At 33.0% G+C, this 14266-nt stretch overlaps 1 long non-coding RNA gene across 1 annotated transcript; it reads left to right on the forward strand.

Moving 5' to 3' along the window:
• The first annotated feature begins 12370 nt into the window (after positions 1–12370).
• Positions 12371–13074, forward strand: LOC135145554 (uncharacterized). Its single transcript, XR_010283484.1, has 3 exons — positions 12371–12394; positions 12474–12679; positions 12755–13074. It is a non-coding gene; the product is annotated as an uncharacterized LOC135145554 (long non-coding RNA).
• The last annotated feature ends 1192 nt before the right edge of the window (positions 13075–14266 follow it).

A 14266-nucleotide genomic window follows, 5' to 3' on the forward strand; every position in this document is an offset into this window, starting at 1 on the left:
TTTTCTTTTCAATGTAACAATAAACTTGTTCCTTAAGTCATTTACTATAATGAACGCTACAGTTAACCTTATGTGTCCAAATAATCACTCAGAATAATGAGTATTATTTAATTAAGATTAAATAGGTGATATGAATATATATATATGTTAAACAAAGATTAGCCCACAGAACCAATTGACTTAAAGATCATTTACAGGCGCAAAGAGAGAACCATCACACATCAACGAAATAAACGTAGACCCATTTACAAAAATATAAATCATAAGCTTGGTTTTATAGATGCAAACGGTGTCGTTTTTATATCATATGACCCGGCATGGTCGACTTATATATAGTACTAGTAAATAGCCCTATTCTAGAAATCCCATTCAGATCCGTACGGTAAGAGACCACCCGAATGCGGATGTTCTAGTACAACAAGAATCACAAGTTTTGCAAATTTATGCTACTTTTTTTGACTTTCATGGTAGCTATGGATTTAGCAATAAGGATATCTGTCATTAATTATACTATACATCTTTCCTTCTTGGCTTTCAGTGTACCTTACTTGCTCGGACAAAAGGTAGCTTTCTACTGAACTTAGCTATATACTACCCAGAATAATTCGTTTATTAATTGCAAGGGTTCTATAGTTATTACTAGGCAGATTAGATTTAAAATTGCTTCAGAAGGCAATGATAGTACTCAAAGCGAAACTTAGAAATAAAGTGAATGAGTTGTTATCTCTTTGTGTGTTACTTTATTTAAGCTATAAAGTCAAACATTCACCGAAGCCATTCTAGTCAATGAACACGAAGGCATCAAGAACAAGGCATGTTAGTAACCAACATGTTTGGTTAAAGGGTTACAGGGAAGATTTCACCTCCTTATCGACTTTATCCAGCCTTAGGTTTTACAATTTTTAAAAGCATGTTTTCAACAGGACACTCGAACGGGCCTCAGAGCTTTCCTAAGTACAATATAACCTTCACAACAGAGCTAAACTCTGGAAGGCGCCCTAAATACAACTTTTAAGGTGATTTAATCATTACAATTAACCTTGGGCTACCTGCATTAACTAACGATCAAAGTAAGACCTTTTGAGTCGTAGAGGGTATCATGACCCGAGACATATATTACTGCATTTACGTCGCAATCCATCGAGTTTCAAGAAACATTTTATTAAACCTGGAACAAGGGCTCATTTCACATTACACACACCATAGCTCTTCATTCTGTTCTTTTTAAAGACTTTTAAATTCTATCTTAAGGAGGGCAATTTTCATGCTAGTGTAGGCAATGCTCATCAGACTGGGTGCCCTCATATGCGGATTGCCTTATAGGGGACAGATATGGTCGTCCAGGTTATCGCCTTATTGAAACAGTAGTTGAAGTACTATCTAATAACGCCTGACAGGTGTCGGCGTTGTAAATTACTGTAATGTGGAAAAGAGCAAACCTCTTTTCCTCACAAAGAAGTAAACTTCAAAATCACTAAAGTCGCCGACATATGAAGACAATATATACCTTCGCGTTTCCAAGAGAATTAATTAAATCTTTTACTCTTTACTTAGTGCTAAAAGCAAAACTCTCGTTGAGCAACAAGCACCATTTGTATGTATTTTGTATCCGGCCACTAAAGTATTACGCTCTGCTGTCTGCGCCTACCACTCCGGTAATATCCTTTTCACTTCAATTAAGTGTAAGACAAAACAAACTGCTATATTTTTTAACGATCGCCCCGTGGTGTGTTCGAAACACGCCTTACATCATGATCTCCGGATAGAGCCCCAGCTACTATTTTTCGAGACAATGCTAAGAACACCTATAAAACGGCTTACTGTGCTCAACTATCGAGTACTGGCAGATGAGGCCAATCACGATATCTGAGACGGCACAATGGGTCTAAATATATCGGTTAGGGATTGAATTATTGAGATATGTATATGTTTGAGATTGCTTGAACACAATTTCTCTGTTTTCTTTTACGGACTGAACCTAATTTATACTCTATCACTTTGCTGATAGTTCGCGAAATCGGTGTTTCCTTTAGCACCCGGTTAAAATAAATTTGAATGGAGTTTTGGTCTTCATTAATATAGCTGCAGTCTAATAAACTTAACTCCTGACAAGTTTTTAAAAAGGCCCCTTTTAAAGGTTGTTTTTCTAGAATAAAAAGAGTAGGCCTACACATTTTGTTAGTAAACTTTTAAAAGACGTGCTCTTCGGTTATAAACAGACTCTTTCAAGTTTAGTTAAGTATTTTTAACTAAAATAATCAGTTTTTATATTGTACAGTTCATTGTAATCCAATGACCATATAGTAGAGTTAAAATTATGACAGTTCAAGATCTAATATTATTATTTTGAACTATGGTTATATGAGAGCGAAGATTACCACTATTATTTATTAGAATGACAACTGTGCAGTATAAAAACGCTCGCTTATAACAGCGAATTACTATCAATATTTCGGCGGACCATTTTACAAGATTTAATTAATTAGGTAGATATCTCATTACATTGATGCTACCAATCTTTAATTACAAGCAAAGTAACTTTTTAGTCAGGTTTAATAACATCAAGGCTTCAATTTTTTTTTAACCATTAAAGGAAAATGCACACTAATTACACTTATTTGATTGTTAGGGTAAAAGGCTTAAAGCAAAGGACTCTAACACAACTTAGTATACATCACATTTAAGACACAATTTAAAACACAATATACGGAAAACACAAATAAAAAAGTAGCTTACAAAAAAAACATACTGTATAATACATTAAGTATAAAGTACACAACCATAAAACACACACATACTAACCTCTAAATGTTCACAGGAAATTGAACAGTGATTAAGACAATCAGAAACCCGGGAAACAACCAATAAAAATACAGGAAAAAAGAAAATAAATTTCAACCAAAAGTTAATTTGACATATACCTTATTAATTGATACAAACTAAACAAAGTAATATTTATCTGTTTCAATTAAATTGTACAAATATGGAAACTTATTTCAACCTTTTGTAAAGGTATAAATACAGACCGAAACTGGTCACCAAAGGGATCCTTGCTTTTATAATACCCCTTTCCTAAGTTTCTTTATTTTAAAAATTTTTGATAGACTCCTATTATAGACTTTAATAATATTTTTATTATGTAAAAATACAATTTTTTATATTTTCTTTTTTTTTGAAGTAAATACTGTTGTGCTTTCTTTATAATTCATAATATAACAAACTGCTAATTACTTGTTTGAAAGTGTGTCACTCGGCAACCCGCTCAAATATATGTATTAACAGCACGTCCCTTTTAATTGCAAGTCTATCACTGAGACTAGCAACCGTTTCGTTTACTAAGATTATATCAGATCTTTCTGATTATAATTCTTTACTCAAACTTTGAAGTATACCTCATACTTTTGAGACTTCCTTCCTTAAACAGTACAAAGAATTCAGTTTTCTTTCTATAAGTGATTTTATTAAGGACGAATCATGAGAGTGCCAAAAAAAATTCTGTTAGCTAGCATAGGATATATATACGCAGTCAAAAGTTTTAATCTTAACAAGCCTTTTATGCGTAATTACTAAGGTATTTATTACACTTTTTCAAATTAGATTTTTATAGTGTTCACGCTTTTAGAAACTTGAACGTTTTAATGATACATTGTTATTAATTATATTGTTTTATAACGTATAGACACCATTTAATTTACTTGGCCTTTCCGCTTAATCTACCTAAAAAGAATTTTTTTTTTAAAAAAAATAATAAAAAAACCAAGTAGTTTTAAGACCTAAAAATTGGACTAAAAACTTCCACTTTGGAAAATTAGTACAATTCTTACATCCCTTAGGATTAATTTAAGTCTTTTGTGTATAATTTTTAATTTATCAAAATATATTTGCTTATGTAAGAATTAGGCTTTCAACCACTAACAATATATTATGACAGGAGCAATCTGCTCCCTGAGTGGCAGCTTCTTACCTACTTCTTCCCTTGCAATTTAAGCTACTTTGAGTTACTTATCAATCCTTCAAGATATAAACTTTTGAGTGTGGCAAGGATACAGTGAAATTAAGATTATAAAGATTTTTTGCGTGGGAAGATCTCATCAGAGGTTAAAGTGATGTTCATTTATTCTTTAATTAATAACTTCGTATTTCATTGTTTAAACCGTTAACTAAATTTTATGCTGTGTGCCGTTTCACGGGTATAAATTTTTGTTTTAGATTTTATAGTTAATAAAGGAGTATTATACGTTAAAAATTGTATAATACTCGAGATTAGCTTAATAATGCTAACTGCTATTATTAATTAAAATACTAGAATTTAAGTATTTAAGGGATTCTATTTTTTTTCTAATATTTTTTAAATTTTAAAAGTTAACTTTATATTGTACTTGGGATTAGCTAATTTAATAGTGATCGACTCAATAAATTAATGTTCTTAGTAAAATTTATTTCTAGATACTCCGATTTTATTTATTGTTCTAATTTTTATTTTTTGCTAAGCCAGAAAATTGGATTAGAAAGTTATTTAGAATCTGCAGATTGCCTATATAATTTACAACCTTATTATATTACAATATGTTCCTTCTGCTTTACAGGTTTTTATATTGAACTAATTTTTTTTTTAGGTTTCTTTTTAATAAGGATGCGGTCCTTTCCAAAGAGTTTAGTATTATTGTGTCTTGTTCTTTGCAAAGCCAACGTTGACGAGATGTACGTTTGCTTTTATGAAGATGAAAACTGCCAACATTTTAAAAATGGTAAGGGTTGTGCAGTTTATAATAACCCTTGCTCCGTTTCGCCGTTGGGATATTTTCAAATTGAAAATATCACCGAAAAAGACGTCATTGTTGAACTTTATTATGATTATAAAGATTGCAAAGGTTGGTATTTCTCAATATATAAGAACACTGTGCCTCTTGAAAGTTGTTCTCGTGCCTATGAGAGTGTCTTTTTTGGCCTCTTTAAACTTTACGTTTTAGTTTTTAAAAACAAAGAAAGTTTTTTAAAGTATCATGAAAATATTGATAATTTTGTCTTGGATGAATACACCGGTGTTTCGGTGGATACTCAAGTTAAAGATCATATGAACGCGTGTGTTTATGAGGACGAAAATTGCCAAACTTTAGCGGTTGATAAAAGTGATGAGTACACCGGTGTTTCGGTGGATACTCAAGTTAAAGATCATATGTACGCGTGTGTTTATAAGGACAAAAATTGCCAAATTTTAGCGGTTGATAAAAGTTGTGCTGTGTATAACCAATCCAGATCTGATTTTCCTTTAGGTACTTTCGAAGTGACTAAAGATGAGGATCGTAAAGTTGAGGTAAACATTCATACAAAACTTCTCTCCGTGCACTTTGAAGCACAACTTAATGAGTGCACAAGAATAAGTTACTTTTTTTTTCATTACTACGGAATTGTGTTTGAAAACAGAACAATTTTTTTATCTCACAATGAACATTTAAAAGGCTTTGCTTTAGATGAATATACGAGAATTCCGGGTACCTCCGAAGGTGATATTAGCAAACCTGATGTTAGCAAATCAAGCCAGCACGCCGCTGATCCCCTTCCCCCGAGCCGCATCGATTCTAAAACCTTTATAAGTATTCTCGAAGGATATGTGACTGATAGATCTAAGCATGAAGTATTTTACTCTTTTTATTTATTTGTCATAGTTATACTTTTGGATATGTTATAAGCACGAGCACAATTTCAAACTTATTAATAAAGCCGCCTTTTAAGTTTCACTTAAAAGCTTAAATTAAGATTAAAAATTATTAGTAATATAGAAAATGTCAGTTAAGTTTTTTTTTGCCCTTTGCAGAACTAGACTTGCAAACCTTTAGACTACCGTTAGGTGCTAAATAGCGTAAGGATACTTTGCATGATTGATAATCTAGTTATCTAACGAGCTAAAAGTTATTATTTTGGATCTCGACTCTGTTATAAATTTTAAATTCAAGATAACTTACAGTTGTATACAGAAGAGACATTCTCTCTTAGAGGAAAGCTCATTAAAGATAAGTCTATCATGGGACGGACGATAAACACCTTATCATTTGTACCAACCTGGCGTCTGCGGTATACCTTCCGCCACGATCACTTTCTTCTTCCTGCAGAAGTCATTAGTGCTTGGAACCAACAATTCTTCCGGCTTTAATTATTATAAATTAAGTTGCTACTTGATTATTTACGCAGCAAACTGGGCAACTTTGTGGTCCAAGGTGGTGAAATAAAAGCTTTAGTAATTCTTTTACGCAAAAAAGGTAATCCGTTAGAAGAGGCTTTAAAAATATTAAACTTTTAAATACAACTTTAAGTAATTTCAATAGTTCGGAATTAGATTTTATCTGAAATTTCAAGCGATAAGGACCCAGGGGTTAGGCAGACTCACTTCCTTTGTTACATTGCAGCTATAATATAGCCTTCAAATACTGAAATAACCAGCTTAGGCTTACCGTCCTCTTCTGATAAGAGGGTTGCTACAAACCAACGCTCTCATCACCGCGTCTTTCATAGATAATTTTAACTTAAACTCTTAGAGTAACATGCGAAAGGTGGTCTGAAAAGTAGGGTTAGGACTCTACGACCATTTCACAATGCTATACTTTCTTAAGTATTCTCTTAAAAAGGCAAGGGGGATAGATATATAGCCTTTAAACAGATTACTGATTTGGTCGCATTTAATTCTTCATCAAAACATTTTTTAACATTGCCAATAAAGTTATTTAGATGTAACTTCCTTTTATACCCATATAAATATGCTTTAGAAGCATAGAACATAATGATCACGTGTGATAAGCTTTCCAAACCTCTATTAATACTTTAGGAAACTAATGCTGTGCATTTTAACAAACGGACTCCATCTATAAAAAAATTTATAATTACATTAGACAAACGGCTTTGAAATGAAAACATGAGGGCAATAGGTAAATCTCAAAGAAGGACTAACTTAAAAATGACGTCTGCGGTGCCTGGTAAGTCGAGCGTAGATCGCAAACTCTTGATTCGGGCGTAAATGTATGCCTATATATCTTTCGGGAGGGTACTGTACGAAAGGACTAAGAAATAGGGGAGTTATATCAGACCGGGTCCTCCCACAAGTTTGCTACAAGAACATATTAGTGATACACCAACATTAGGACACAATCATTAATTTTCACTGTTATAAAAGGTAAGTAATAAATTGTTCTATGATAATTACTATCCGATTACTGTGGAGGCCTATCTTTCTTAGGCTAAGTCCCCAGGGTGCAGTGTAAGGGAACTGTTGGAGTTAATTCTAACAAATCGCGTGCTCATACCACGTGGTATATTATCTCAGGTGTCACATTTGTTGATACTACCGTCTTCACACCACGTGTTAATGATACTAGTTTACCCTAATAGAGTGATTACCCCTCCCCCCCACTTTTTCTCAGCTTAGAAAACTTTTTGGGGAGAGCATTTAACAAATCTTGTAATACTTCACTTTTCTTATAAGTAGTAGGATGATCAGACTTTAGACGAGCAAATTTTTTTATGTTATGTTCTAATCCCTGCTGACTAGAATCTACAACAATCACAATCAAGTTTACACCTATAGAGTGGGGTCCATAACCAAACAATTATGACAAACGCACGACGAGGTGTAAAGTGCGAGAAACCTTGGGTCACCCACCGCAGTACTAACCCCGCTAGTGGAGATTTGCCTCCTAAGATTTGGTCGGGATGAGGTACTTCCCGGCAAGTATGACCGAGCTCACTTCGGTGACAAGTCTAGAGAATTAATAAAGGATAACGTAATAGACAAATAACTAAAAATCAGTAAAAAATTCTACCATTCCTTTTTTTTCCGCTACTTTTACAACATTTATTAACATTGAAAGAATTGAAGTTAGGAAAACGCAACTGCTTAAAATAAACACTTTTTCCCATTTTTAGTTAATAATCAGAGAAAAAAAACTGTTAATTTCTGAGGCCTCTAACGTTTTGCCTTTAACAAAAAACCTAAAAACTAGGCATTTTTATTAGCTGGCGTACAGCATAAATTAACAAACTGGGCTAGGGTCATCCACGACCCAGTGTTACCGTGGTGGGGTTAAGGTGTGGAGTTTTAACGCATTTAAAAGAGTACATTATAGATCGTGCTTGCTTAATGGTGAAGTAAAACTTAGTTAGTTTAATAAGAAAGTTTGCTTGGGGGCATTAAGAAACCAACCTAAAACAAAAATTTATCACTAAAATAAGCGAGCCCCCATACACAAGTTAAAAGGAAACGAAGCTATAACGGTACTAAAGTCGTAAACTTAAACTTTTAATAGTTGTCTGGATGTTATAACTTATGAACTAATAATGAAAAAACCTAAAAAAGCTTTTTAGTAAAGTCCGACATAAGACGTATTTTAAAGATACAAAATAATAATTATATATATTTTAGAACCCTTTTTAAACCCCTTTCAAAAATCAACTTGAGTTAAATTTAAATATCAAGGATATTACAAAAGGAAGTATAAATTAAGAAGTAATAAATTCATAAAAAAATTTAAAAAAAATCTCTTTTTCAACATAAGAACATAAAGATTGTAGATCTGCAGTTTATTGACAACAAATTGTAAAAGGTGAGTGAAGCAGAAGGGATGACATTCCACCATCTTTTGAATAATTACCGTCAATTATTTCACTAAGCAGGTAACTTATTAAAGAACAGCCAGAAATAAAACTTTTGTTTAGGAAAGAATTGAAAAATAGCTTATTGATGAGCCAGTTTTTGAAAAAAGTTAACTAGAAGCAGCAAAAAAATAAGTTAGCGCAGAAGGAGGAAAGAGTGGAAAGTATGTCCAAAAAATTCTTTTTAAAAAAATTAAATTGTAAGCAAAGGCTTGATTATATATTATGTAATAGGCCTTTGTAGCCCTTAAACATAGTCGCTCATTAGCTTAAAAATTATGCATCCCTTTCAAAAGCTAGAGACAAGACAGGAAATTAAATGAGGTTTCTTGTTAGCTATATCTTCGGTTTAAAATTCATGACTAACCCCACAAGAGGATAGCAAATGGTCCGGCGATTTACTTCTTTCCAATGTCACCTGCCTTTCTGTGTCAGCATCTGCTGTACTAATGACGCTTGTCAAGTGGTATCGTCGTTGAGAAATTACTATTAAGCAGAAAAGAGCAGCCTATATGACGAAGAAGTGCACTACACCTCTGCCGCTGCTACCTTTTGAAAATAAGGTAATCCTTGGTGTCCTCAGGCCAACCACCTTGGGGCCCACAAGAAGCTCTCATGGCAGCCGCACGTAAACTATATCGCGGTTCAAATCTTTACTCTTTAATTAGTGCTAAAAGCAAAACTCTCGTTGAGCATAATGCACCGTTTGCATGTGTTTTTTTTCTATCCAGTCATTTAGGACATACGCATCAGCCGACTGCGCCTGGGCCCTGCCGGTAATATCCTTTTTACCTCATGTAAATTTAAACAAAACAAGCTGCTACATCTTTTAACGGCCCCACCGTGGTTTGTTCGAAAAAACACCTTGTAGGATCTCGGGTATAGCCACTGCTACCATTTCTCGGCGCAATGCTAAGAACATCTATGAAACGGCTTAATGTGAACACCAATTGAGTAGTAGCAGATGAGGTCAGTTACGAAATCTGGGCCGAGGCACGCTTTCGCCGATCGCACAATGAGCTCTATATATGTAATATGGGTTAGGGGTAGAATTGTTGTTGATATATATATGTATGAAATTGCTTAAACACAAGTTAAAGCTAATATATATGCTATCACCCTGTTGAGAATTCGTAAATTCTGTTTTTCTTAACTAACCGGTCAAGTACCAAGAAATATCATTAATAAAAAAAAATATGTGACCTCTAAATACTATTCTAAAATTAAAAAATTATTTTACCGAGGGTAAAAATTTTTCGTAATTAAACTATTCTGTAAAGGCCCTCCCGGGTCTAGAACGATTACTAGTTGCTTATTTTTTTGTATCACTGTTACTAATGTAAGTAATATCATGTTACATTAATTAATTTGATTATTGATACTAGTAATACAATTTTTTATTGCTATAATTATTATTATAATTAAAGGTTTCCGTAGAGTTTAAAAAAAAAAGGTTAGGATCTAAGTTGTACCTCTCGATCAAAGTTAGGTAAAATGTGTGCTGAATTCTATGAACAATTTGCTTTTAATAGTATAATGAAGTTTATAACAGACTCAAGTTTACCAGACCAGTTTAAAGTTGCTACTGTAGACGAACCTAAGCATACAAAACAAGTTGTTAGGTAGGATTCATATTAGGTTATGGATGGCGTTCCGCGTTAGCTAATACTGGATGTAAGCAGGGCGTTATTTTTTTTTTGCGCAGAGTAGAAAACGCTTCTAAACCTTCACTTTCTTAGTAAGGAATTAGTAAAAAGATGTTAGTAGGGAGTCATTTATTTTAGATAGGTGGTTAAAGTAAGAGCTAGTATGACAGGTAAGGGACTTTTTATTCTCTCTATTTTATCAGAAAAAAGGGTTTATTCTTCGCAGCATTAACTATAACTTTCCATGTGTCGAATTTCTTTATAATAAAGCTGTTCTTAAAAGGTTAACATGTAAAACCATCATACCGGAGTCGAGAGTTGTCGTCGTAAATCAGCGGTTAAGAGCATTGACCCGCATACTCAAGACCGTAGGTTCCATCCCTACCCACGCGACTCTCTTCATCGGTCTTTGATGACCGCGTATTTAACTCAGATCTCAAATTTTAATCAGAATTTTTGTTTGTTTGCAGGGAAGTTGTACACGTAATCGCTAGACCACCAGATATGTGCGAGTTGGCGCCGACTGGAATCTAAACGCGAACCTAGAGTATGCGTTTCAATGCCCTTAACCGCTGAGCTACGTTGAAAACTCTCGGTCCCGGTGGGATGGCTTTATGGATTCAACCTGTTAGTCTTAAAACTGCAATAATCGGGATATGGACGTCTGAGCCGTGTTGTTCCTATGATTATATAGGTAATGGAGGAAAAATACTCTTTTAAATAACCTCAGCTATTAGCTTTCCTATAACAAAACTTCCCTGTACTTATTTTTTAAGTGGAAACAACTATTTCAAAGATACAGTTTACTTGAGGTTGAGGAAAAAGAACTGAGTTGAATCCTGAAATAAATTTAAAAAAAGTAGTCCCAACTTAGGGGAAACAGGAATAAACCCTGCTAACTAAAAAACTTAGCATTGCTCAAATAGTATAACTCCTGTTTTGGTAGCTCAAATTTATACTCGGAGTAAGCATCTCTATAAAAACTTGAAGAATTTGTTTTTTAAAATAAACTTGATATGCAAAGTTTTTCGAATTCTATTAAAAAAAAAGTTTTTTGTAAACAGTCTTACATAAAGATTACATCTCGACTCCTAGTGCTATATCACTAGCACCTTGTAATAAAGATATTCTATAACATGACAGTAAGGAGGTTCCAATTCATTTGTTTTACCAAAACTATTTTGAAAAAAAAAAGACTTGGTTATTCTTAAAGTTATAATTATATATATTAGCCCTACCTCCTCCAAATTTAAAATTGTTATGTTGAAGTTGTAAAAATAAACGCTATTATTATAATACGAGGTTGGGGCTTGTAATACTTTTAATATTAAAGTTATAGTTACTGGAACCGACGTTGTCATAATATTACTAGTGCTGCTGTTAGTGATTTAGATCAATGTTACTAAAAAATTATTGGTAACATGACCTAAAAAGTGGTTTTTATTATACTTAGCATCTTACTGTTCTTGTAACATTTCCACACATTCTTCAAGTATAAATACTTCAAAGATCCATAATTTATTAAAAATTCAAAGCAGATATGGGTAATTTGTTTTCTTTTTAATTTCATTTGGCTCTTTCGCCTTAAAAATTATGTGTTCTAAACATTTTTCTTTATGCGTGTTTAGTTTTGCTTTGATGGCTTAACTCCAATATAGGTACATTATTGAACGCCTATAAAATAGCAATAAGGTCATATTGAGCCTCTCCGGTAAAGGAAAGACTATTAAAGGTTAAGTAACTTAATATTTATATGAAAGAAAAAAAGGATACAAAAAAGAATAGACTTTAATTCTGTATAAATAAGAAAAGTAATTGACAAAACAATAAAATCACTTGTAAACAAGCGAAGTATTTACAGTAAAATTAATTTTAAAATGTAAATAAACATTAGAAGACATATAGCTAATAAGTTAAAAAAGTATTTTTTTAACATAGAGCTCTGTATATACTAAAAAATATAGTCCGTTACTAAGGTTTCTTTTTTATGTATTTTGCTTTAATTACATAAAAGTAAGCACGTGGCTTTCACTGATAGAGCTATATACGTTCTGTTTACACTAGCTCATCGTGCTTCTGTTTCTCCGCTCGGCATGGTTTTTGAGGAGGTTTAGTTTTTACCCGTTCACCGTTATTTTACTTTAAAATTGTTTTTGTACGTTTTTAATTTTTAATGTACGCCTTAAGGTGGTTATTATAGATGCAAGAGATCATATTTTGGGGCGTCTTGCGTCAATCGTTGCGAAGGAGCTCTTACAGGGACAGAGAGTAGTTGTTACTAGGTGTGAGGGAATAGTGGTTACCGGTTCTTTGTTACGCACCAAGCAAGCTTTTCTTCGGTATTTGAATAAGCGAACGAATACTAAACCTTCTAGAGGCCCCTTTCATCACAGGTAAATTTAATCTTTTACCAGTAAGCATATTTTTTTTTATTGGGGGGAGTGGATAAAATTATTATATTATTCTAGATCTCCTTCTCGTATGTTTTTTCGCGTCTGTCGTGGAATGCTTCCTCACAAAACTGCCAGAGGAGCTTCAGCGCTGGCTCGCCTTCGTGTCTACGAAGGAATTCCTCCAGAGTACAGTAGAAAAAAGCGTATGGTTGTTCCTGACGCCCTTCGGGTGCTACGGCATACACCTGGCCGAAAAGTTACTCAACTGGGTTTGTTAGCTAAGGAAGTTGGGTGGAAATATGCTGATACCGTTGAAGCATTTGAAATTAAAAGAAAGAGAAACAGTCTTAGGTTTTATAAAAAAAAACTTGCTAACAGGAAAAGTTTATTAGCTTCTAGATCTGTTATTAATAACAAAATATCTAACAAACTTGAAAATTTTGGTTATTAATAAAAATAAAATAAAATAATCTCATTATATATTTTTTAGAGCTTGTAGTTATCTATTATTTTTTTTTTTGAATTTATATGTGATAAAGCCAGTACATTTAATATGTTAGAAATATAAACATTATGTTTAAGTAACAGTCTATACACTAGCATTGCTCCTTATTAGACAACTTGAATCAGAGCCAGCCAGATTCGAATTATTTCCGTTTTACCGTAATTTATTGGAGCGGGGAAGATTCGTAGACTTTAAGTTTTTTAGGCATAATATTTATTGCCTTACCAAAAGTGTCCTACGCCTAAATCTTTGTATTTTATCAACTGAAAAAAATTATGAGGCGAGACTTTTGAAAAGTGGTGTAATACATATAACCTTATAATTTTTTTTATATCAATTATGTTACCAAGAGAAACTCAGTTAAAATTTAATTAAGTACACTTTTTATATTTATAGTTTTTAAAAAAAGTTTGGTTGCTCGATATTGTTATTCCCGGTTGTATGACAGCGTCCCCTGTATTTTAAAAATCTTTTTGATAAAACAGCTTATGCAAAAATACAATCAGGTCGTAGACTATTCTCGAGCGTCATAAATATTGTCTACAGCACAGGATAACCTTTACTTTTATATTTTGGAACTTAGTTAAGATATTTATTTTATCATAGTAAATAAACTATATTTGTCCAGTTTATACGTTTCAAGGTTTGTTTAGTTTTAAAATTATTTACTTGGCGAGCACGTAAGTGCCTAACTATTAATAGGATAAAATTATCCGCTACGACAATATTTTTTTTTATTAATTGCTAGTTGTTTTGTATGAAAGATAAATCGATAGAAAATGAATGCCATAAATTTGTGGTAGGAGAGGAAAGCAGCGTTTAAATACTCCTTACAAGTATAAATGGTCGTGTTTAAATAGTCGTTCGCTGGAACTTCAAGTGTTAAGCCTGATAAGTAACTAAAACAAACTACCACACCTTTTGTAGCTTGTAGTGAAGCGGCTGAAGCAATGTTTTCGCATTCTTCACTTTATTTTCGTAAAAAACTTGCATATGTCAAGTTTTTTTTGAGGAAACAGTACAGATAAGACCTGTTTTGTGCTGGCACTAGGAATATATATAACCGTACCTAGTGGCATAGT

The sequence above is a fragment of the Zophobas morio genome, unplaced genomic scaffold (genome assembly GCF_036711695.1).
Source record: "Zophobas morio isolate AGI-343-1 ecotype UQ-CSIRO unplaced genomic scaffold, CSIRO_AGI_Zmor_V1 ptg000157l, whole genome shotgun sequence".
In the NCBI taxonomy this organism is placed as follows: Eukaryota; Metazoa; Arthropoda; class Insecta; order Coleoptera; family Tenebrionidae; genus Zophobas; species Zophobas morio.